Source organism: Periplaneta americana, chromosome 1, assembly GCF_040183065.1.
Source record: "Periplaneta americana isolate PAMFEO1 chromosome 1, P.americana_PAMFEO1_priV1, whole genome shotgun sequence".
Lineage (NCBI taxonomy): Eukaryota > Metazoa > Arthropoda > Insecta > Blattodea > Blattidae > Periplaneta > Periplaneta americana.
Genome location: NC_091117.1, coordinates 222,838,250 through 222,862,572, shown reverse-complemented (window position 1 = coordinate 222,862,572; position 24,323 = coordinate 222,838,250). Strand labels below are relative to the sequence as shown.

At 36.8% G+C, this 24,323-nt stretch overlaps 2 long non-coding RNA genes across 2 annotated transcripts in view; both read left to right on the top strand.

Annotated features, from left to right (window-relative positions):
* Positions 1 to 950: 950 nt before the first annotated feature.
* Positions 951 to 1,957, top strand: LOC138709766 (uncharacterized). The gene is made up of 3 exons (XR_011334998.1): positions 951 to 1,307; positions 1,412 to 1,615; positions 1,718 to 1,957. It is a non-coding gene; the product is annotated as an uncharacterized lncRNA (long non-coding RNA).
* Positions 1,958 to 2,973: 1,016 nt separating this feature from the next.
* LOC138708245 (uncharacterized) overlaps positions 2,974 to 24,323 on the top strand; it is a 159,295-nt gene continuing 137,945 nt past the window's right edge. Inside the window, exons 1-4 of the long non-coding RNA XR_011334654.1 lie at positions 2,974 to 3,128; positions 3,233 to 3,314; positions 3,417 to 4,021; positions 9,643 to 9,673. This is a non-coding gene — a long non-coding RNA (uncharacterized lncRNA). The remainder of the gene's footprint in view (positions 3,129 to 3,232; positions 3,315 to 3,416; positions 4,022 to 9,642; positions 9,674 to 24,323) is intronic.

Below are 24,323 nucleotides of genomic sequence, written 5' to 3'. Positions count from 1 at the left end.
GGGCGAAGAGGATGAAGAGGAGCTAACCACCCCCACCCTGATGTCCGGGGAAGATGCTGCAGTGTCGGAGGTGAAGAAGATGAAGAGGAGCAGAAGAAGATGAGCTAGTCGAGGTTGGGCAGGTCGAATGTTATCCAACACCATCTGCGAACCAGCGTTAGGTGGTCTAGCAACAATTCGATCTTACATCCAGGATCAGTCATATGTGAATGATCATCTTTTCAAAGCTGTTAATGTGTTGGAAAATTACGTGGAAGAAAACGAGATGGAAAACAAGAAACAGAAGAAAATGACAGACTATTTGCAATAGTACAGTACTTATCTTGTAAAGCATAAACCTGCATGTACAGGTAATCTTTGAAGGACGTACAGTACGTTATTTTGTAATTTTCCAATGAAATTTCAATAACTCAAAATTTCTATAAGTCGAACTATTTTTTTTTGGTCCCGTTGCGATTCGAGAAATTGAGGCAGACTGATTATTATATAAGAGTAATAATGACACAAAACGTTTCTTAGTATAGAAAATTAAACGAGTTAAAATTTGTTAAAAATTGGATGGCTGCAAAAAAATTAAGTTTCAAAGATTTTATAAGAGTAATCATGAATATGTTCTATTAGAAGATAGTATAATATTAATAAATATACCGCAATATGTATGTATGTATGTATGTATGTATGTATGTATGTATGTATGTATGTATGTATGTATGTATGTATATATTTAATGCTCAACCAGATTGATTCAACATCATTTGGTTTCTAGTAGACCAGTACGAAGTCCCCATATAGGATTTAAAATTTATAAGTTTTTTTACAAACATTTAAATGTTTCCAATTCATAATAGAATTTTTCTCATTACAAATGACGCATTGACGTGATGGTAAAATACCCAGTTTATATAAATATTCCGCCAGGCAGTCGTGTCTTATCGAACCCGCGACCTACCGGCTTTGTAGCATTACGCCCTAACCGCAACACTACCACGCATCCCTCATTAACAGTGTGTGTGTCATATATGCAGGTTGTAATGGGAAATTAGGTTAATTAACTGTCATTATTAATTATAATGAAGTTACTACTGCCAATGGGTATTTGATCATTTGCAGTGTAAATAAATGCATACAGACTTAAAGCCTAAAGTAACCTCTACAAATGCAAGTTGGAAGTTTCAGTGTCGAGTGCTGTCCTTGGACGTCAGCCTGCACAAGAATTTGACTGCATTGCCCAACGCTGTGCAGATGTGTCACATTGACCCAGAGCTGTGGCTGTAATTGATGAAGTGCTGCATCGTAACTAACAAACTGTGAGTATTGCAGTGTCTTACTAGAATTTACTTCTGTGTATTACTGAAATTCTTGTTGTAACTGGTCAATTACATTGCACCCGTTTTGTTTTGTTACCTCTAAGGAAGAACTGCAAAATCAACTGGTGTACCACTTGAACATCGGGCTGCCATGACCCAGATGCTCCGCAGAATATCTCCGGAGAAGAATACCTCCACAGAAGAATATCTCCGGAGAAGAATATCTGCCCAATGCTGTGCAGATGCGTCATGTCGACCCAATGCTGTGCCTATAATTGATGGAGTTCTGGATCATAACTAACAAAGCTGTGAGTATTGCAGTGTCTTACGAGAATTTACTTCTGTGTACTACTGAAATTCTTGATGTAACTACAACTACATTGTACCCGTTTTGTTTTGTTGTCTCTAAGGAAGAACTGCAGAATCACTTGAACGTCAGGCTGCCATGCGCCAGATGCTCTGCAGAAGAAAGAAGAATACCTCCGTAGAAGAAAGAAGAATACCAGCACAGAAGAAAGAAGAATATCTCCGCAGAAGAATATCTCTGGAGAAGAATACTCCACAGAAGAATATCTGCCCAATGCTGTGCAGATGCATTATGTTGACCCAATGCTGTGCTGTAATTGATGGAGTTCTGAATCATAACTAAGAAAGCTGTGAGTATTGCAGTGTCTTACCAGAATCTACTTCTGTGTACTACTGAAATTCTTGATGTAACTGGTCAATTACTTTGCACCCATTTTGTTTTGTTGTCTCTAAGGAAGAACTGCAGAATCACTTGAACATCAGGCTGCCATGCCCCAGATGCTACGCAGAAGAAAGAAGAATACCAGCGCAGAAGAAAGAAGAATACCACCGCAGAAGAAAGAAGAATACCACTGCAGGAAGAATACCTGCCCAACGCTGTGCAGATGCGTCACGTCAACCCAATGCTGTGATGGAGTTCTGCATCATAACTACAAAGCTGTGAGTATTGCAATATCTTACCAGAATATACTTCTGTGTACTACTGAAATTCTTGATGTAACTGGTCAATTATATTGCATCCGTTTTGTTTTGTTGTCTCTAAGGAAGAACTGCAGAATCACTTGAACGACAGGCTGCCATGCCCCAGATACTCCACAGAAGAAAGAAGAATACCAGCGCAGAAGAAAGAAGAATACCACTGCAGAAGAAAGAAGAATATCTCCGGAGGAGAATACCTCCGCAGAAGAATATCTTCGGAGAAAAATACCTGTGAGTATTGCAGTGTCTTACCAGAATATACTTCTGTGTACTACTGAAATTCTTGATGTAACTGGTCAACTACATTGCACCCGTTTTGTTTTGTTGTCTCTAAGGAAGAACTGCAGAATCACTTGAACGTCAGCTGCCATGCCCCAGATACTCCGCAGAAGAAAGAAGAATACCGCCATAGAAGAAAGAAGAATACCAGCGCAGAAGAAAGAAGAATATCACCGCAGAAGAAAGAAGAATATCTCCAGAGGAGAATACCTCTGCAGAAGAATATCTCCAGAGAAGAATAGCTGTGAGTATTGCAGTGTCTTAACAGAATTTACTTCTGTGTATTACTGAAATTCTTGATGTAACTGGTCAATTACATTGCACGCGTTTTGTTTTGTTGTCTCTAAGGAAGAACTGCAGAATCACTTGAACATCAGGCTGCCATGCCCCAGATGCTATGCAGAAGAAAGAAGAATACCACCGCAGAAGAAAGAAGAATACCAGCGCAGAAGAAAGAAGAATACCACTGCAGAAGGAAGAAGAATATCTCCGGAGGAGAATACCTCCGCAGAAGAATATCTTCGGAGAAGAATACCTGTGAGTATTGCAGTGTCTTTCCAGAATTTACTTCTGTGTACTACTGAAAGTCTTAATGTAAATGATCAACTACATTGCACCCATTTTGTTTTGTTGCCTCCAAGGAAGAACTGCAGAATCAACCACCTGGATGTCAGGCTGCCGTGGCCTAGATGCTCCGCAGAAAAATACCTCCGTAGAAGACTGGTGAGTATTTCAGTGCCTTTCTAGAGTATTACGTCTATGTACTGTAGGAGTATGTGTTGTTACAGTCCAAGTACAGTGCACCTATTTTTGTTTTCTTTCCAGATACAACCGCGGAATCAACCGGAGTAGAACCTGACCGGGGTTTCTATAGTACGCGGCACTGAAGGACTTTTTTGACGAAAACAGTGGACGAATTGACTACTTCTGAGAGAGAACGTACTTTGAAATGTGAAGAATTCATACAGGACGTCAATTGACTTAAAACCATATCAGAAGTTGGATTTCGAAAGAATAAAGAGGTAGAATTGGCCGTTCTACCCTTTATTTAGTTGCCTCGTAAGTGATATCTTATAGGTCTCACTTATGAGGTTGAAACCTTTCTTCAGACAGTTCACTAAACAACAAAACTTCAGAATGATTACCAAACGGACATTTCACTTCACTTAGCATATGCAGGACATACCAAAAGACTAAACTCAACTAACTTAATCAGTCGCAGATTCGTATATGAAAGAAAACCTGAACTCACCTAACCTAACTTAATCCAACATATCACAGATTCGTATATAGACTGTCACAAATTTCAGAACCCAGGACTTAGACATATTAGACTTGGACGTTCAGTGTCGCGTGCTGCCGTGTCCCAGATGATCCGCACAGATGACTGGCTGTAACTGGTGGGCTTCTGCATCACACCAGACAGTGCTGTGAGTATTACATTATCTTACGAGAATATTACTTGTGTGTACTATTGGAATATTTGTTGTAACTGACTAAACCTCTATGAAACACCTGCGAGCTACATAGTGTTGGGACATGGGTATATTCCTGGGGGAAGAGATTTGAGAATATTCTGGATGTTTTTGAGACTATTCTCAAACTGAGATTTTTTTTTTCACTCTTATTAATTTTCTTTACTCTGGCAAATGTTGTAAGTTAAAAACCGAAGGGCAGCATAGAATGTATGAGTAATAACAGTAAACACACGATAATTCCCGCATATCTCCAGGAAAGTTCTGAACCTGTTCGCTTGTTAAGGAGTGAATGAGTCAGTTATGTGGAAGAAGCGAATTTACAGACTGACACATTTGAAAACACAATGCAATCGTTGGATTTATAGTTATTTAAAATTGCAATAAGTGAAAGTCTCAGGAATCTTCTATGCCACATCAATAAATTTAAGAATGTAGTTATATTGTTAGACTCCAAAGCAGCTATTCTATCAATAGTCTCTAAACACACACTTTCATCTCAAACAGCAGAAATAACTAAAATGCTCTCTCAATTAATATCACTCAATAAAATAATTGTATTCCAATGGATACCATCCCATTGTGGAATCCTGGGAAACGAGAATGCGGATGCTTTAGCAAAGAAGGGCAGCACTGCTACTTACAGACCTGTTACTAAATCTACGTATTACTCTGTGAAAAGATTTATTAAATCTACATACTTAGACTTCAACAAACAAAATTTGATAACACAATCTCAAGGGAAAAAATGGAACTCTCTGCATCAAAATCCACTGTTAATTCCCGATTTACCACGAAAATCGTCTGTAGCTGCATTTGGATTGGCAACAGGCCATGACTGTTTGGTCAAACACCTGCATAGAATTGGAATATATCAGTCCCCTAACTACTTTTTTTTTTTTTCAGTAGGTTATTTTACGACACTTTATCAACAGCTTAGGTTATTTAGCGTCTGAATGAGATGAAGGTGATAATGCCGGTGAAATGAGTCCGGGGTCCAGCACCGAAAGTTACCCAGCATTTGCTCATATTGGGTAGAGGGAAAACCCCGGAAAAAACCTCAACCAGGTAACTTGCCCCGACCGGGAATCGAACCCGGGCCACCTGGTTTCGCGGCCAGACGTGCTAACCGTTACTCCACAGGTGTGGTTTCCCCTAACTGCCCATTGTGCAACTCAAACCAAGAAATGGATTCGGAACACCTCAAAATCTGTGCTTCAGTGGCTGGCCATGATAATATCTTTGAAAAATATTGGAGTGCAAGAGGTCAAATGACTTTATTGTCAAACGCCTGGCATTAGAAAACAACAACATATTTATTTAAAATAATACTTGTGAAAGCAAAATATCTATCCCTTTTCTTTATTTGCTGCCAAGATAATAGCTATGTTTGCATTTGGGAACATTTTTTTAAAATTAAAATTGTAAAATAATAAAATAATAATAGTAATCCCTTAAAAAGACGAAAGCTTACTTGGTAATAGAGGAATATTAGCCAATTATTATAATCTCACTATATGTTTTTGACACAGTAAAAATTAAGATAAAATGGAAGAATATAAATTTTAAACTTACATACTCAGACTATGTAGGTAAATTATAAACAGTTGAGTGAAACCTGAAGAATCCTAAATTTTTGTACACCATCAGTGATAGATAAATGGCCCCTTTTTCTCTTTGATGCTCCCTGGGTTTAGTGGGTTGTATTCAATACAGTCACAGCTCTCATCGGCATGATAGCCAGTTTGCAGACCTCTGTTTTGAGGTGTCTTTTAGACTGACATCCATATTTTCTTTTATGTATTACTTGTGTATTTTAACTCCAATCTGAAATAGCAATGTTTTTGTCAAAAGATTCAAATTTAGTCTATGGGTGTCGAACTAAGTTTCATGTAGGATTGCACCCCCAGTAAAATACTGTCATATGTTGAAAATCACATATTTAATACTTTCGTAAATCATTATTTACAACGCTGTTTTAGTAGTTGGAATTATGAAATTCTAATAATAAAATAGTAAATTATCAAAGGTTTTGGTGTCCCTGGTTCGATTCCTGGGATCGGCTCTCAGTGAATTTTTCTTGAGGAAGAAAAATTGCGTGGGTGTCTAGAGTGTCAGGAGTCTTTGTGCATTCATATTATACCTGATCATCTTTGAGATTGTAGAAAGAAAATAATGGTGATCTAAAGAAATTAATTTTGAGGTGTTCATGGAAGTGCATGTTTTTTTTTTATTCTTCAAAAAATGTTTGGGCACTACATTTCTTCCAATGTACCGTCATTGTACAAAATTTGCACATCAATATACGAAGGAGAGTCAAAAAGTAACCTTAATAATTGGTTTTTTAATTGAATATGTACAATAAGACTACAAACACTTCATCACTTTTCAACATAGTCCCCACTACGTCCAATGTAAGTGTTCCTGTTATACATATTATTTTAATGTACCGAAGTACATATGATATTTCCATGCAGATATTCTGCGTCATCATACGATGAAAAAGTAATGGAATGGAGAAAAATTCTCTCCAGCGCCGGGATTTGAACCCTGGTTTTCAGCTCTATGTGCTGATGCTTTATCCACTAAGCCACACCAGATACCACCCTGGCGTCGGACAGAATCGTCTCAGATTAAGCTCCAACTCTTGGGTTCCCTCTAGTGGCCACCCTCTGCACTACGTCATAGATGTCTATGAACGTAGGACCGAAGTCCATACATGTGCTGAGGTGCGTAAATCACTTCGTGATTTAAGATGGCGCTTATTCCGTTGGATCCCGGCCAACTAGTCACTCATAACGAGTGCACCTCAGCACATGTGTGGACTTCGGTCCTACGTTCATAGACATCTATGACGTAGTGCAGAGGGCGGCCACTAGAGGGAACCCAAGAGTTGGAGCTTAATCTGAGACGATTCTGTCTGATGCCGGGGTTGTATCCGGTGTGGCTTAGTGGATAAAGCATCAGCACGTAGAGCTGAAAACCCGGGTTCAAATCCCGGTGCCGGAGAGAATTTTTCTCCGTTCCATTACTATTTCATTGTTCCTGTTATACTATATTGAAAAGTGATGAAGTGTTTGTAGTCTTATTGTACATATTCAATTAATGAAACATTTAATAAGTTTACTTTTTTGACTCTCCCTCGTATTTGTAGCCCATCAGATATTATGTAAATACCTTCACTCATATCTCCCTGACTTTTGGTATGAGTAGGGATTCTGTTTCGCGGTGAACAAACTGGCCGGTGTTAAATTTCAATTTAAAACTGTTGTGTTATCTCGCACAAAAAGTATAAATTCGTTGTTATTTCACATGAAGAAAATGTAGCTTTTGATTTTTGTGCAAAATATATTACTGAACATTTCTACAAAAACTACAATGTATATCATTAAGGGAGTTGTAAGGACCTTTGTGCATTTTAACAATGCTTATAGTTTCTATCGGTACTTAAGCTTATCTTTTGTGTAGATAAATTTGTGTAACAGTCCCCAGTACTGTGTGTATATAAAGTAATAAGCGCCACAGAACATTCAGGCCATTTCTACGTTATATTTATATGTATTTGGACTGTGGGAGATCTCTGGATGTATATGGCATGAGATGATAATAACCTATTTCTCCATTTTGAATCTTGCTTACACTACTTTTAACACTTGAATATAATTACTTGATTAACTAGTGGACTTACTCGTGTTAATTATGCAAGATTTGTGCGGCTTACAGCTGTTTCAGTGCTTCACGCACCATCCTCAGAGCCTACTACTCAACAATGAACACAACAAATATGCAGACAACATAATATACTGGCACAGATACGTAGACGACATACTCATACTATACAAAGGAAACAAAAGACATATACATAAACTACACCAATACATAAACAAATTACACCCAAAACTTCAATACACACTAGAACTCGAAAACAACAACTCCATAAATTTCCTAGACATCACCATAACAAAAATCGACAACAAACACACTTTCAAAACATACAGAAAGCCAACCACCACCACCACACACATACACAACACATCTAACCACCCCATACAACACAAACATGCTGCATTCAGGACAATGATACACAGATTACTCAACATACCCATGAGCCAACAACACTACAATGAAGAAGTGAACACAATCAAATACATAGCACAAGAAAACGGATACAATCCAAACATAATAGACAACATCATAAGAAAGACAAAACAAAAACTCAAGAAACACAAAAACACACAAAACACAACACAAACACAAGAACACAAGAAATACATCACACTAACATATGAAAAAAAAAGCACACATAAGATCGCATCTTCATTCAGAAAGCAGAAATACAACATAACATACAGAACAGAAAACACACTACAAAGACATCTCAACACACAAAAAACACAAAAAAATAAATACGACCACACAGGCGTATACAAACTCACATGTAATAGTTGCGATAAGTTCTACATTGGACAGACAGGCAGATCATTCCAAACTCGATACAAAGAACACATTAAAGCAATAACCAGAGGACACAATACATCTACATACGCCAATCACATAACCAATGCTAACCATACATACAATAACATAAATACGGACATGGAAATCCTACACATACAACCCAAAAACCAAAAACTAAACACACTAAAACAATACGAAATATACAGACACACTAAAACACATCCCGATCAAATTCTCAACACACAGATCAATTTCAGTACACACACACTATTCGACTCCACTCTTCAACATCTTTCAACAATCAAACACACCCACACAACAGGCAGAGAAGTTCGAGATGACGCCGAGATCTAGTAGGCTCTGAGGATGGTGCGTGAAGCACTGAAACAACTGTAAGCCGCACAAATCTTACATAATTAACACGAGTAAGTCCACTAGTTAATCAATTAACCTATTTCTTATTTTTGTAACGAGGTAGATCCTAGTGGATTGTGTGACGCATCTGTTGCTAGTATGGCCACTTAAAATCAGGGTAATTACTTTGGAGTAGGTCATGAAAAAAGAGCTTGTCAATGCCTCAAATTGGATCACACTTTGCTGGAGTTCATTACAACCAAACGGGTTGGTTATCTTTCTTTGTAAGATCATTTAAATATTTGAGGTAGCAAAGTAAGGAGTGTATGGGAATAGTGTCCGAATAAACCAAGAAAGAATTGGAGCTGCAGGGTTCCTTGTCGTGGCTTAGAGTGGGTGTTAGAACTGTGTCTGAAGGAGAGGACTCCAAAATTTTCTGGCCATTTATCACATATGTCAAAACTTTAAATTTGCACAATGGGCGCATCCATATCAGTGGCCAAAGTGGATGTGGTTTGGTCCATATTCAACATTCACACCTTGACAGGATATGAAGTGCTGTGGATATTAGGAGTCAACTTGACAAAGAGTGTCGAAATGTGTATTTTGCGTGTAGATCCCTTAAAATTTGCAATGCCTCGTATTTCCTCCATCTTCTCTTTTGTAGTATCAGTCCCTTATTATTTGTATCTTTTAACATATCTGTGACTTTTTATTGTTGAGTATGTTGTTTTAATAGTATATTGTTCTGTTTATTTTTGCAGAGAGAAGCTGCCCTCACCTGGACTGGATTTGGTAAAGTGTTACTCTTTGAATTATCAGTATCATTGTATTGTATTGTTTCGTATTTATTTACATTCAACGACATTCATACGTAGCTTCACAGATAAGATAGGAACATGTCAAGAAATCGTAATAGTACTACAAAGTCGTAATTCATAGTCGCAGTCTAGTTGAAATATACTCACTCATTAGGAATCAGCTCTATAGGTCGCATTAGGAATCAGTTCTATAGGTCGTATTCAGCATAAAATGTCATATGAACATGGGTTCGATTATTATTAGTTTGAAAATTATTTGTAAAAATCCGAACGTAATAATGTGAATCAGGCTTTTGAGTTGCATCATAATAGAAACATAGGAAAGTAAACTAAATGGAGGGTTGCGTATTGACGTGAAGTACGGAGGAAAAGGGGAAGATAGGTCAGGTGATTTTCAGGTGTGCTTTTCAGGTACAACCGTACCAAGGTACGGAATGCTACATGCACGCCATTCACATGCGTGCAGCCAAGCGCATCAATATGGAAGGAGAAACATCTGCTTCCAAACTGTGGTATGTTTATTTTGTGTTCCAAACCGAGATATGTTTATTTTGTGCTCCAAACTGAAATATGTTTATTTTGTAATTGCTGTAGTACAGTAGTTTGAATTAATATTTCTGTGTATTTTAAGTGCATAACTCTTAGTTCTACTCAAGGCTACTGCTACATTCGTAGGATTAGTGGGTTATTTTACGACGCTGTATCAACATGTTAGGTTATTTAGTGTCTGAATGAAGTGAAGGTGATAATGCCGGTGAAATGAGTTCAGGGTCGAGCATCCATTCGTAGGATTCAATCAGCTGTAACTTCTTAACTGTTCATATGACATTTTATGCAAAGAAGACCTGTAGAACTGATTCCTAAAGCGCGGGTCATTAGACATGAATCTCTGGGTATAGGCTACAGAAGTTTTTTATAGGGAGGCTATTAAACATTGTTACTGCCATATAACTCACTCCTTTTTGATAGTACGATAGACTTGCTGATAAAGTAATTTTTTGACGAGTACTTATACTATGAACTGTTGAATTAGTTACAAGTGATATACGTGACTGTTATTTAAAAGTAAATTGCTTTCAGTTTTCCATTATAGAAAGAACAGAAAAAGAAAATGTATTGTTATGCTACCAAACAACTATTTATAGATTTTCACAGAAACGCACAATTAAGCTCGCCTAATGCCACCTGTTTGTGTGCAGCAATTTTTCATAATCTGTTATACGGATTTCGGTTATAATTGGTATCTATGAGTCAGTTTATCCGGGAATTGTATTGTATGAGATATATTATAGACATAGCCATGCAGGACTAAATTCGGCGGTGCATGCATATTTTGAGTGAACTCAAACTTTTGTCGTGACTACAAGAACTAAGATAAAGAAAACATAAGCACAATGACAAAGTCAACAAGCATCACAATCACGACATAGAGCATAACCACAAAAGAACAATGATAAGAAAGACGACAAGAACTGCAATAATAATATAAATTGCTGACTTCATGTCAGTAGGCCCTACTTTCGTTTTAAGTTTTACATGATAAATGACTTGATGCTAATACTTTTGGTGACTCAGGAGAAGACGAGCGCGGAGTGAGGAAAAAGGGTAGTTCATAGACAATGTTACGACAATAGTGCACGTGTTGTCGTAATGTTATCTATTAAACACCCCTTTTCCTCACTCCGCACTTGTCTTCTCCTGAGTCACCAACTGTACTTAAACAGATGTATTACCAACTGAACCGTTGCACATTGTTAAAATTGTTTAAAATTCGTACTAAGATTAATTACATTCCCATGCTTTGTGTGCTCTTCCTTTTTGAATAAAAGTTGACAGCTTGTTACCAAGGGTGCAGATGTAAGCAAAATTATACCGGGGAGGCACTTTGGCTTGCTCTGGCACGACTGCATCCCTACTTGATCCTGACACTTAGACAGCTGCTTAGTATAAATATTTTCCAAATTCCATGCAAGATTTATTACCTTCTCATGTTTGCATAGGTGTAGTGGTGATGAATAATCTTTGGCTACTTCATATTGACACATGGACAGCTGCAATAGGGACTCTAGTCCTTCATTATTGTTGCTAAATTCATGCCAGGACTTATACAACACTGACAGAGATTTTAATTAGTGATTTTCCAAAATGAATTACTTTATGCTCATATCTGTAGATCAGGAGTGATGTGTGGAATGTAGTATAAATATTTTCCAAATTCCATGCAAGATTTATTACTTTCTATGTTTGAATAGGTGTAGTGGTGATGAATAATCTTTGGCTACTTCATATTGACACATGGACAGCTGCAATAGAGACTCTAGTCCTTCATTATGGTTGCTAAATTCATGCCAGGACTTATACAACATTGACAGAGATTTTAATTAGTGATTTTCCAAAATGAATTACTTTATGCTTATATCTATAGATCATAGAATGATGTATGAAATGTAGTATAAATATTTTAGAAATTCCATTAAAGATTTCTTACATTCTCATGTTTGTGTAGGTGTAGCGGTATTGAATATTCTTTGACGACTTCATACTGACACATGGACAGCTGCAATAGGCACTCTAGTCCTTCATTATGGTTGCTAAATTCATGCCAGGGCTTATACAACACTGACAGAGATTTTAATTAGTGATTTTCCAAAATTAATTACTTTATGCTCATATCTATAGATCAGGAATGATGTATGGAATGTAGTATAAATATTTTAGAAATTCCATTCAAGATTTCTTACATTCTCATGTTTGTGTAGGCGTAGTGGTATTGAATATTCTTTGACGACTTCATACTGACACATGGATAGCTGTAGTATGGACTCAAATCCTAGATAGTGGTTTTCTAAATTGATGCCAATACTTGTACAACACTGACAGTGGTTTGTTTGCTGATTTTACATAAAAAAGACCTAATCTACAACTCGTAAAGCTGCATTACCGACTGAGCTCTTGCATAAATATCTACAATAGGAAAGCATTTATAATTTTTATTTTTCTATATACACTTTTAACACTTATATATCATTCATTAAATTTCCAACTTCTTCATTGTTTTAATATTTAGGACTTACCTTAGCTGGCTAGTTTTGAACTCTTGTGCTTCATTGTCCAAAGCCAGTGGAGATCTCGTGCTATCTTCTTAGATAGTGTGGGATCTCCACCAGGCTTTGGACAATGAAACACAAGAGTTCAAAACTAGTCAGCTAAGATAAATCCTAAATATTACCAGTAACACAGTAAAAGAGTTGGAAATTTAATCAGTAATTTTATTTATAATTGTATGTCTCCCATTTTTTTCTTTCTTTCTTTTTTTTTTTTTTTTTGTGTTGTTGTTTTGAAAAGTTATTCACGACTTCATACTCGTATTTGGATAGGAGCAGAAAGGACTCCAGTGTTGCAAAAATTAGGGTAGAGTCTATACATCAATGACAGTGTTTTTTTTAAATAGTTTTACTTGGGAAATCACTTTCCATTTATTCCTATAGGGCAGGAAGAGTTGGAATTGGGTCTGTTGGATAATAATCGCTAAATACACGCCAGGACTTAAACAACGCTGACTTTCATTTAGGTTAGCGATTTTTCATAATAACTTACTTTATGTTCATGCTTACAGGGCCGGAATGACTACTTAAATGTAGCATAAATGTTTTACAAACTCCATACAAGTTTTATTACATTCTCATGTTTGTATAGGTGTAGTGATGTTGAATAATATTTGATGACTTCATACCGACACATAGACAGCTGCAATAGAGACTCTAGTTGTTGCTAAATTCATGCCAAGTCTAATACAAACTGACAGTGCCTTTGTTTGCTGATTTCACATAAAAAGTGACTTAATCTACAAGTCGTCCCACTCCGTGGCGTCGCGGTCTAAGGCATCCTATCTAGACTCGCGTTACAGAATGCGCGCTGGTTCGAGTCCTCATTGGGGAAGAAATCTTCTCATGAAATTTCGGCCAATGTATGGGACCGGTGCCCACCCAGCATCGTGATGCACTTGGGGAGCTACGATAGGTAGCAAATTTCGGTTGCGAATGCCAGCTATAACGGCTGGGAGGGTCATCGTGCTAACTACACGATACCTCCATTCTGGTTGTATGATCGTCCACCTCTGCTTCGATATGTGGGCGTGAGGCCAGCAGCCGGCTGGTCGGTCTAGGCCCTTCACGGGCTGTAGCGCCACGGATTATTTATTTATTAATCTACAAGTTATAGAACTCATGCATAAATATTTACAAGTAGAAAAATTGGGAATTGTAGGTATCCCTTGCTTTTTTTTTTTTTTTTTTTTTTTTTTTTGAAAAGAAATTCACGACTTCGTACTAACACTTGGATGGTTGCAATAAGGTCTCTAGTACTGCATAAATTTCCAAATTTTAGGCAGGGTTTATAGAACACTAGCAGTGATTCTTTTAAGTAATTTTATTTGAGAACTGACTTCATACTCAGTCCTATAGGGCAGGAATAAGAACTGAAGTGTTCAATCAATTTTTTTCCCAAAATCACAGCAAGATTTATTAGATTTCAATGTTTGCTTAAGTGTACTGGTGTTCATTAGTGTTTCACTACTTACTACAGATAATTGGACAGCTGCAATAGAGATTGGAGTCTTGCATAATGATTGCTAAATTCATGCGAGTACTTACACAACCCTCAGAGAGATTTTGATTATTGATTTTCCAAAATTAATTTTTTTATACTCATACTTATAGCACAGTCTAGTATATACAGTCACGAAGCTCAATACGTAGTAAATATGCAAACATTAGGTAGTTGCTCATGACTAGGATCGCTAATATCGCCTCATTACAGGCAATGCAAAATAGTACCGTCACAGTCTAGTGTTTCTAGCACCCTCAAAACTCAAGCTTCGTGACTGTTTATAGTAGACTGTGCTTATAGACCTGGAATGATGTATGCAATATATCATAAATATTTTTCAAATTCCATGCAAGATTTATTACATTCTCATGTTTGCATATGTGTAGTGTTGTTCAATAATCTTTGACGACTTCATACTGACACATGGACAGCTGCAATAGGAATTCTAGTCTTGTATAGGGATTGCTAAATTCAAGGCAGGACTTATATAACACTGACAGTGCATTTGTTTGCAGATTTTACATAAAAAATAACAATCTACAATTCAGACAGCTGCATTACCGACTGAGCTCAATTTCTACAACAGGAAAGAATGTGGAATTGTATGTTTTCCATGCTTCTTTTCCTTTTTGGTATAGTTGCTTTCAATATTAATTCATGACTTCATACTCACTCTTAGACAGCTGCAATGTGGACTCCAGTGTTGTATAATTTAAGCCAGGCTTTTAGAAGACTGACAGTGATTTTTAAGTAATTTTTGAATAATGATTTTGCACTCAATTCTGTAGGGCAGGAATGACAACTAACTTACTTCTTAATACGTGTGTCCAGCTATAAACTGACAACATGATATCCACTGTAAATCAAATAAGCAATTTTCCAGAGCTGTCGATCGGTGAGAATTTCATGTAATGCGTGCCTGTTCATTATTTCCTGCAGTTTATTGTTGGTGTTCTTACATTGAAGTAGGATGTGTTCTATTGCTCAGGAATGACAAGTGTAGTGTAGTATAAATTTTTTCCCAAATTCATAGCAAGATTTATTAGAATCCAATGTTGTTTGCTTGAGTGTGCCGGTGTTCAATAGTGGTTCACGACTTCCTACAGATAATTGGAGATTTGCAATAGGGTCTCTTGTCTTGCATAATGATTGCTAAACATATGGCAGGACTTATAAAACACTGACAGTCATATTGCTTAGTGACTTTTCATAATACCGTAACTTATTTTACGCTCTTACTTACTGGGCAGGAATGACGAGTTTGGTGTAGTATAAATATTATTCAAATTCCATGCCAGATTTAATACATTCTCATGTTTGTATAGGTGTAGTGTTGTTGAATAATCGTTGACGACTTCATACTGACACATGGACAGCTGCAATAAGGACTCTAGTCTTGTATAGAGGTTGCTAAATTCATGCCAGGTCTTATACAAACTGACAGTGGTTTTGATTGCTGATTTCACATTAAAAGTGTCTTAATGTAGAAGACAAAGCTGCATTACCAAAAGAGGTCATACATAAATATTTACAAATAGAAAAATTTGGAATTGTAGGCCTCCCGTACTCTTTTTTTGGTGTTGTTGCTTTGAAAAGTAATTCACGACTTCATACTCATACTTGGACGATGGCAGTAAGGAATGTGGTGTTGCACTAAGTTTGCAAGAATGAAGTCAGCGTTTATACAGCACTGACAGCAAGACAACTGAACAGTTACATCAATTTCTTCCAAATTCATTGCTATATTCATTACTTATCTGTGCCCAGTTAAGTGTACTGATGTTCATTAATTTTTGACGACAGATAATTGAAGAGTTGCAATAGGGGCTCTTGTCTTGCATAATAATTGTGCCAAATTCGTGCCAGGACTTCTACAGCACTGACAGTTATTTAGCATAGTGATTTACTTGACAATCATACTTACAGGCAGGAATGAAGACTTAAATATAGTACAAATATTTTCCAAATCCATGAAATATTTATCACTTTCTCAAGTTTGTATTGGTGTAGTGGTATTGAATAATCTTTGACGACTCCATACTGACATATGAGCAGCTGCATTAGAGATTCTAGTTCTACTAATTTCATGCAGGTCTAGTAGAGCAGTGAGTGTTCTTTTGTTTCCTGATCTTACAAGAAAAGTGACAGTCTACAACTCAAAGCTCCATTACTGACTAAGGTCGTGCATAAATATTTAGGTTTGGAAAACAATTAGAATTGTTGGCCTGCCATGTTCTTTTTATTGTTGTTGCTTTGATAAGAAATTCATGACTTGACAGGTACTGATACTTGGACAGCTGAAATAAGGACTCTAGTGTTGTATAAATTTGCAAAATGTAAGTCAGGTTTTATACAAGACTGAGAGTAATTTTTTGAAATAATTTTACCGGAGAAATTATATTACACTCAATCCTACAGAGCAGGAACGGGAAGTGAAGTGTAGAATACATTTTTTCCCAAATTCATAGCAAGATTTATTGGATTTCGATGTTTGCTTAAGTGTATTGGCGTTGGATAGTGTTTCTCGACATGATACTGATAATAATTGGACAGTTGCAATAGGGTTTTTAGTCTTGCATAATGATTGCTAAATTCATGCCAGGACGTTTACAACATTGACACTGCTTCTAGAAGTCGTTTTGACAAGGTGATCTATTGCAAAACATAAACTACAGTAATATCATTAAAGCTCACAGTGAGAGAAGTGCACATCTCAAGTAAAATCAGGTAAACTCAAGCGAATTCATATCGCGAACCTGTTTCCCCCTCCAAATAGACTCGTAAAAGGGCAATAAAATAATTTCTGTTTCTACAAGACAGTGCTTCTAACATGGTGACTTACTTATACTAATATTGTTTTCACAGAATGGGTCATCACATTTGTAAAACAAAGTAGTTACACACGAAATACAGTGATTTTTTAAAAATAGAATGCATATAAATTGAATTACATTGTGCATCTCGAAAACCCGAACTGATGGAACATTTTTATTGTTATTTTTGAATTCAGGAGGTCGAAATTAGTAAGAATTTGTTAGTTTTATGTCTGATGCAAAATGGCTGTTGACCAGTGTAATTCGAGAGCTACAATAGACATTATAGTCTTGCGAAAAGATTCGCAAATTCATGCCAGGACTAATGCAACACTGACAGAGAGTTTGAGTCGTGATTTTCCATAGTGAATTACTTTATGCTCATACTTATACAGCAGGAATGATATATGGAGTGTAGTATAAATATTTTACAAATTTCATATCAGATTTCTTACATTCTCATGTTTGTATAGGTGTAGTGGTGTAGAATAATTTTTGAAGACTTCATACTGACACACGGACAGCTGCAATAAGAACTCTAGTCCTCCATAGTGGTTGGTAAATTTTTACCAGAAATATACAATACTGAGTGCATTTGTTTGCTTGTTTCACATAGAATGTGACTTATTCCTCAAGTCTCCAAGCTGCCTTACCAACTGAACTCGTGCATAAATATCTACAAGTAGAAAAGTTTAAATTGTATCCTCCTGTGATTTTTTTTTTTTCTTTTTTGTCGCATTGAAAAGTAATTCACAACTTCATACTCATTCTTTAACAGCTGAAATAAGGATTGTAGTGGTGCATAAAGTTTCAAAATTTAAGCCAGGGTTTATACAAGACTGACAGTAATTTTTTAAGTGATTTTATCAGAGAAGTTACTTTATACTCAGTCCTATAGAGCAGGAATGGCAACTGAATTTCAGAATAATTTTTTTATGAAATTCATACTTACTTACTTACAAATGGCTTTTAAGGAACCTGAAGGTTCATTGCCGCCCTCACATAAGCCCGCCATTGGTCCCTATTCTGTGCAAGATTAATCCAGTCTCTATCATCATATCCCACCTCCCTCAAATCCATTTTAATATTATCCTCCCATCTACGTCTCGGCCTCCCCAAAGGTCTTTTTCCCTCCGGTCTCCCAACTAACACTCTATATGCATTTGTGGATTCGCCCATACGTGCTACATGCCCTGCCCATCTCAAACGTCTGGATTTAATGTTCCTAATTATGTCAGGTGAAGAATACAATGCGTGCAGTTCTGTGTTGTGTAACTTTCTCCATTCTCCTGTAACTTCATCCTGCTTAGCCCCAAATATTTTCCTAAGCACCTTATTCTCAAACACCCTTAACCTATGTTCCTCTCTCAGAGTGAGAGTCCAAGTTTCACAACCATACAGAACAACCGGTAATATAACTGTTTTATAAATTCTAACTTTCAGATTTTTTGACAGCAGACTAGATGACAAAAGCTTCTCAACCGAAGAATAACAGGCATTTCCCATATTTATTCTGCGTTTAATTTCCTCCCGAGTGTCATTTATATTTGTTATTGTTGCTGCAAGATATTTGAATTTTTCCACCCCTTCGAAGGATAAATCTCCAATTTTTATATTTCCATTTCGTACAATATTCTCGTCACGAGACATAGCAAGATTTGTTAGATTCCAGTATTTGCTTATGTGTACTGGTGTTCAATAGTGTTTCACGACTTCGTACAGATAATTTGACAGTTACAATAGGGATTCTAGTCTCGCATAATGCTTTATACAACACTGACAGAAAGTTTGAGCAGTGATTTTCCATTATGAATTACATTTGCTCATAGGAATAGAGTAGGAATGATATATGGAATGTAGTATAAATATTTTCCAAATTCCGTGCAAAATTTGTTACATTCTCATATTTGTATAGACGTAATGGTATTGAATAATCTTTGACGACTTCATATTGATACATTGGCAGCTGCAATAAGGACTCAAGTCATGCATTGTGATTGCTAAATACAGGACAGTACTCATACAACACTGACAGTGTTTTGTTTGCTGATTTAAAAAAAAAAAGCTTAATCCACCACTTAGAGAGCTGCATTACCGACTGAGCTAAGGCATAAATTTCTGGAATATGTCCCGATGGTTTTTTTTTTTTTCTGTTGTTGCTTAGCAAACTAATTCACTACTTTATACTCACACTTGGTCTTCTGCACTAAGGGTCTAATGTTGTATTAATTTGCCAAATTTAAGCCAATTATTATACTCGTACAACACTGCCAGAGACTTTTTAAGTAGCTTTACATGAGAACTGATTTGCACTCAATCCTATAGGACAGCTATGATAACTGAAGTGTAGAATAAATGATTTATTTGATTCCAATATTTGCTCAAGTGTACTGGTGTTAAATAGTGTTTCACGATTGTATGAAGATAATTGGGGAACTGTAGTATGGATTATAGTCTTTCATAATCAGGGGCGGCTCTACAATAAGAACTGCAGAGCTGCAGAACCGCCATTTAAATGAACCTGAAGAAATTAAAAATGTAAAGAGTGATTTTATGTAATCTAGTTCATTGTTTCATTTATTTTTCCAATTCATTCTTTTCGATTCGAGATTTTATTGTCTGTAGGAGCCTTGAAATGTTCGAGAATTTTAGCTGTAGTGTACTTTTCGGATCTGTGATCGGCAGTTCCTGAAGCTCAGCGTAGGGTAGTCGGCAGCAGAAAACTGGTTTTCTTCACCGTCCCATAAGACTGCATTAGAGCTGCAACCGAAGCAGCTCTCTCCGAATATACAAAAGAACCGTCAACACCCTCATCTCTTTATGACCTGCGTTAGAACACACAGGCTTCTGGACTACAGTATATCATTACAGTTCCAGTGTGTTATAGGACTGTGGGTGGTGTGATGTGATTAGTCAGTGTGTCTAAGGAAATATTTTATATTAAAATGAATGAAATGAAAACCTAATCGACCAACCCTTTTCTAAATTAAAAGAGAAATTGCATGTTAACGTAAAAAATTAGGACGTCCTTCACAAAATTTAAATATTGAAATTTCTGAAAAAAATCGAGGAAATCGTGTAGCCTACTAGTCATTTTAATACCGAAATGTGTAATGGAAACGATTGGTTTTTTGCTGCGCTCATGAAAACGCTTCCTCCCCCACCCCTGTATTCTGTTTAGAGGAGAAAATACATGAACAAACACCGGAGTAAAGGATTTAGTTAATTTGACTTAAAAAACTAGAAAAGCTTGTGGGGCACATCTCCACCACGTGACTAGTTGTACCAGGTGGGAGAGGTGTAACGCATGGATTGTTGGAGTAGAATTTCGGGTGCACAGTCAACTTCGAGAAGGGGCTGTAATTACACGCGTCATCTGATTTAGAGGCAATAAACAGCATGCGTTTGCTAAATACACTATTTTTCATGCAGAACTGCCAACCTTTGTAACCTCGGGCCGCTACTGTTCATAATAATAGCTAAATTCATGCCAGGACGTTTAAAACACTGACAGAGATTTTGATCAATGATTTTCCATAATGAATTACTTTATGCTCATACAGCAGGAATGATGTATGGAATGTAGTATTATAAATATTTTCCAAAATCCATGCAAGGTGTCTTATATTGCCATGTTTGTATAGGTGTAGTGGTTGAATAATCTTTTGTGACTTCATACTAACTCATGGACAGCTCCAATAGGGAGTCTAGCTCTGTAGAGAGGTTGCTAAATTCATGACAGGACTTATACTACATTGACAGAGCTTTTGTTTGCATATTTAACATAAGAAGTGACTTAATCTACAACTCATGAAGATCCATTACCGACTGAGGTGAATATTTACAAGTAGAAAAATTTAGAATTGTAGGCCTCCCGTGCTTTTTGCTGTGTTGTTGCCTTGGAAATGTAATTCACGACTTCATACTCATAATTGGATAGTCACAATGAGTTCTGTATAAATGTTGAAAAAAATTATAGCCAAAGTTTATACATGACTGGCATTAATTATTTAAGTAATTTTACATGATGATTGATTTACACTCAATTATGTAGGGCAGGAATGAGGATTGAAGTGTAGAAGAATTTTTTTTGCAAAATTGATAGCAAGATTTATTAAATTTCAATGTTTGCTTAAGTGTACTGGTGTTCAATATTATTTCACAACCTCCTACAGATAATTGAAGAGTTGAAAAGTGTCTGTTGTCTTGCATAATAATTGCTACATTCATGCCAGGAACAATACAATACTGACAGTTACCCATTTCACATAAGAATTGACTTATTCATGAAGTCTCAAAGCTGCCTCACCGCCTGAGCTCACGCATAAATATTTACAAGTGACACTCAGGAGGAAATTAAACACAGAATAAATATGGGAAATGCCTGTTATTATTCGGTTGAGAAGCTTTTGTCATCTAGTCTGCTGTCAAAAAATCTGAAAGTTAGAACTTATAAAACAGTTATATTACCGGTTGTTCTATATGGTTGTGAAGCTTGGACTCTCACTTTGAGAGTGGAACAGAGATTAAGGGTGTTTGAGAATAAGGTTCTTAGGAAAATATTTGGGGCTAAGAGAGATGAAGTTACAGGAGAATGGAGAAAGTTACACAACGCAGAGCTGCACGCATTGTATTCTTCACCTGACATAGTTAGGAACATTAAATCCAGACACTTGAGATGGGCAGGGCATGTAGCACGTATGGGCGAATCCAGAAATGCATATAGAGTGTTAGTTGGGAGGCCGGCGGGAAAAAGACCTTTGGGGAGGCTGAGACATAGATGGGAAGATAATATTGAAATGGATTTGAGGGAGGTGGGATATGATGATAGAGACTGGATTAATCTTGCTCAGGAAAGGGATCAATGGCGGGCTTATGTGCGGGCGGCAATGAACCTCCGGGTTCCTTAAAAGCCAATAAGTAAGTAAGTAAGTAAGAAAATTTTAGAATTATAGACCTGTGCTTGTTTTGGTGTTGTTGCCTTGAATAGTCATTCATGACTTCTTGCTCATAGTTTTACAGGTTATAAAAGGACTCTAGTGTTGCATAAATTTGCAAGATTTAAGCCAAGGTTTATACAAGACTGAGAGTGACTTTTTTAAATAATTTTACCGTAGAAATGGCTTAACCCTCAATCCTATAGAGCAAGAATGACAACTGAATTCTAGAATAAATTTTTTCCCAAATTCATAACAAGTTTATTAGATTCGAATGTTTGCTTAAGTGTATTGGTGTTCAATAGTATTTCACGACTTCGTATAGATAATTTTACAACTGCCATAGAGTTTCTAGTCATGCATAATGATTACAAAATTCATGCGGGACTTATACAAGAGTGACAGACTTCTAGATTATAGATTTTCCATAAAGAATTACCTTATTCTCATGCTTACAGAGTCGGAATGATGTAGGAAGCATAGTATAAATATTTTCCAAATTCCATTCAAGATTTGTTACAGTCTCATGGTTTTGGAGGTGTAGTGGTGTTGAATAATCTTTGACGACTTCCTACCGACAAATGGAGGGCTGTAACAAGCACTAAAGTCCTGCATAGTGGTTACTAAATTCATGCGAGGACTTATATAACACTGAGAATGTTTTGTTTGCTGATTTTACATTAAAAAAATAACTTAGTCTACAACTCATAAAGGTGCATTACCAACAGAACTCGAGCATAAATTTCTATAATAGGGGAAAAATGTAGAATTTTATGTGCCCCATGCTTTTTTTTTTAAGTTGTTACTTACAAACTTATTTCATTGCTTCATACTCATAGTTGGTCTGGTGCACAGAGGACTCTAGTGTTGTGTAACTTTGCAAAATTCAAGCCGGATTTTATACAAAATTGCCAGTATTCTATAAGTTTCTAGTTTTACATGAGCACTGATTTAACACTAATTCCTAGGGCAGGAATGACGAATGAAAGGTAGAATATATATATTTTTTCGAAACTCATATAAAGGTTTATTGGGTTCTAATTGTTGCTTAGGTGTACTGGTGTTGAATAATGTTTCATGACTTCACACAGATAATTGGAGAGCTGCAACAGGGAATCTTTCCTTGTATATTAATAATAATAATAGAAGGAATATCGCACAATGTGCATGTTTCTTTCGTTCAGTTTTTGCAGAAGTTTGTTAGTGAGCTGTTTCTTCGTTTGCACCAAAATAGATGATATAGGTCACAGTTCAATCCACATAGTTTGCACTTGCACTTGTCTTCCGGGTCGTGGTACTTCTTTGTCTGGCATATGCGATGCTGGAATCCATGAACTGTGAATCTAGTCACTGCGTGTTGTAAGTCGTATCTGGCTTGTGTCCAATCCCTGTAGATCATCGCGTCTGTGGAGAAGAAGTCCGGCCATATCTCTTGTTTCTTCTTGTTTAGTTCTTGTAGTAGTTCTCTGTAGCCTTCGGTAGAGGGTAGCAGAAGCTCATCGCGTAGTTCTTGCATGAAGAATTGTTCCTGTGCTAATGCATATGTGAGGCGCGATGGTGTATACTTTGATAGGCTTAAGGCTCGTTTGAGAAAACTGGCTTTCACTTTTTCTATGTCTTCCAAGTTTTTCTTCTTCAGGCTTTCCCAGATAATCTCTAGTCCATAGGTTATGGTTGGTGCCACTTTTAGGCGAAACAGGGTGATGGCTGTATTCTGTGAAAGTTTGCTTAGGTTCTTTATGCTGTTTGTTGTCATCTTTGCTGCTGCAATTCGCTCTTTGATGTGTAGATCATATGCGTCTCCTCATGTTTGTAGTATAATTCCTAGATACTTAAAATGCTGGACGTTTTGCAGTGGTTTGTTCTTATACAGCAGATGGTCTTTTGCTGAGAGTCTGCCTCCTCTGCTAAAGGTCATTTTTACGGTTTTGTCCTCGTTCAGTGTTAGATCATTTTTTGTGGCCCAGGTGGCGAGTTTGTCAAAGGCTGTTTGGGCGTTTTCTAGGTTCTGGGATACGATGACCATATCGTCTGCGTATGCGTATATTTTTACGTTTTCTGTAGCTATTTCTCTGAGCACTTCTGCGGTGGCTATTATGAATAGCAAAGGGCTTAGGGGGTCACCCTGGAGTACTCCGTTCGTTTGTTCTACCAGATCAGATGTTGACACTCGGTTGTCTATTTCTATTTGGTTTTTGACAGGACGCTTTGTATGAGTCTAGATTCTTGGTTCCTTCCGGTAAGTTTTCTATTTTTTCCATTATTA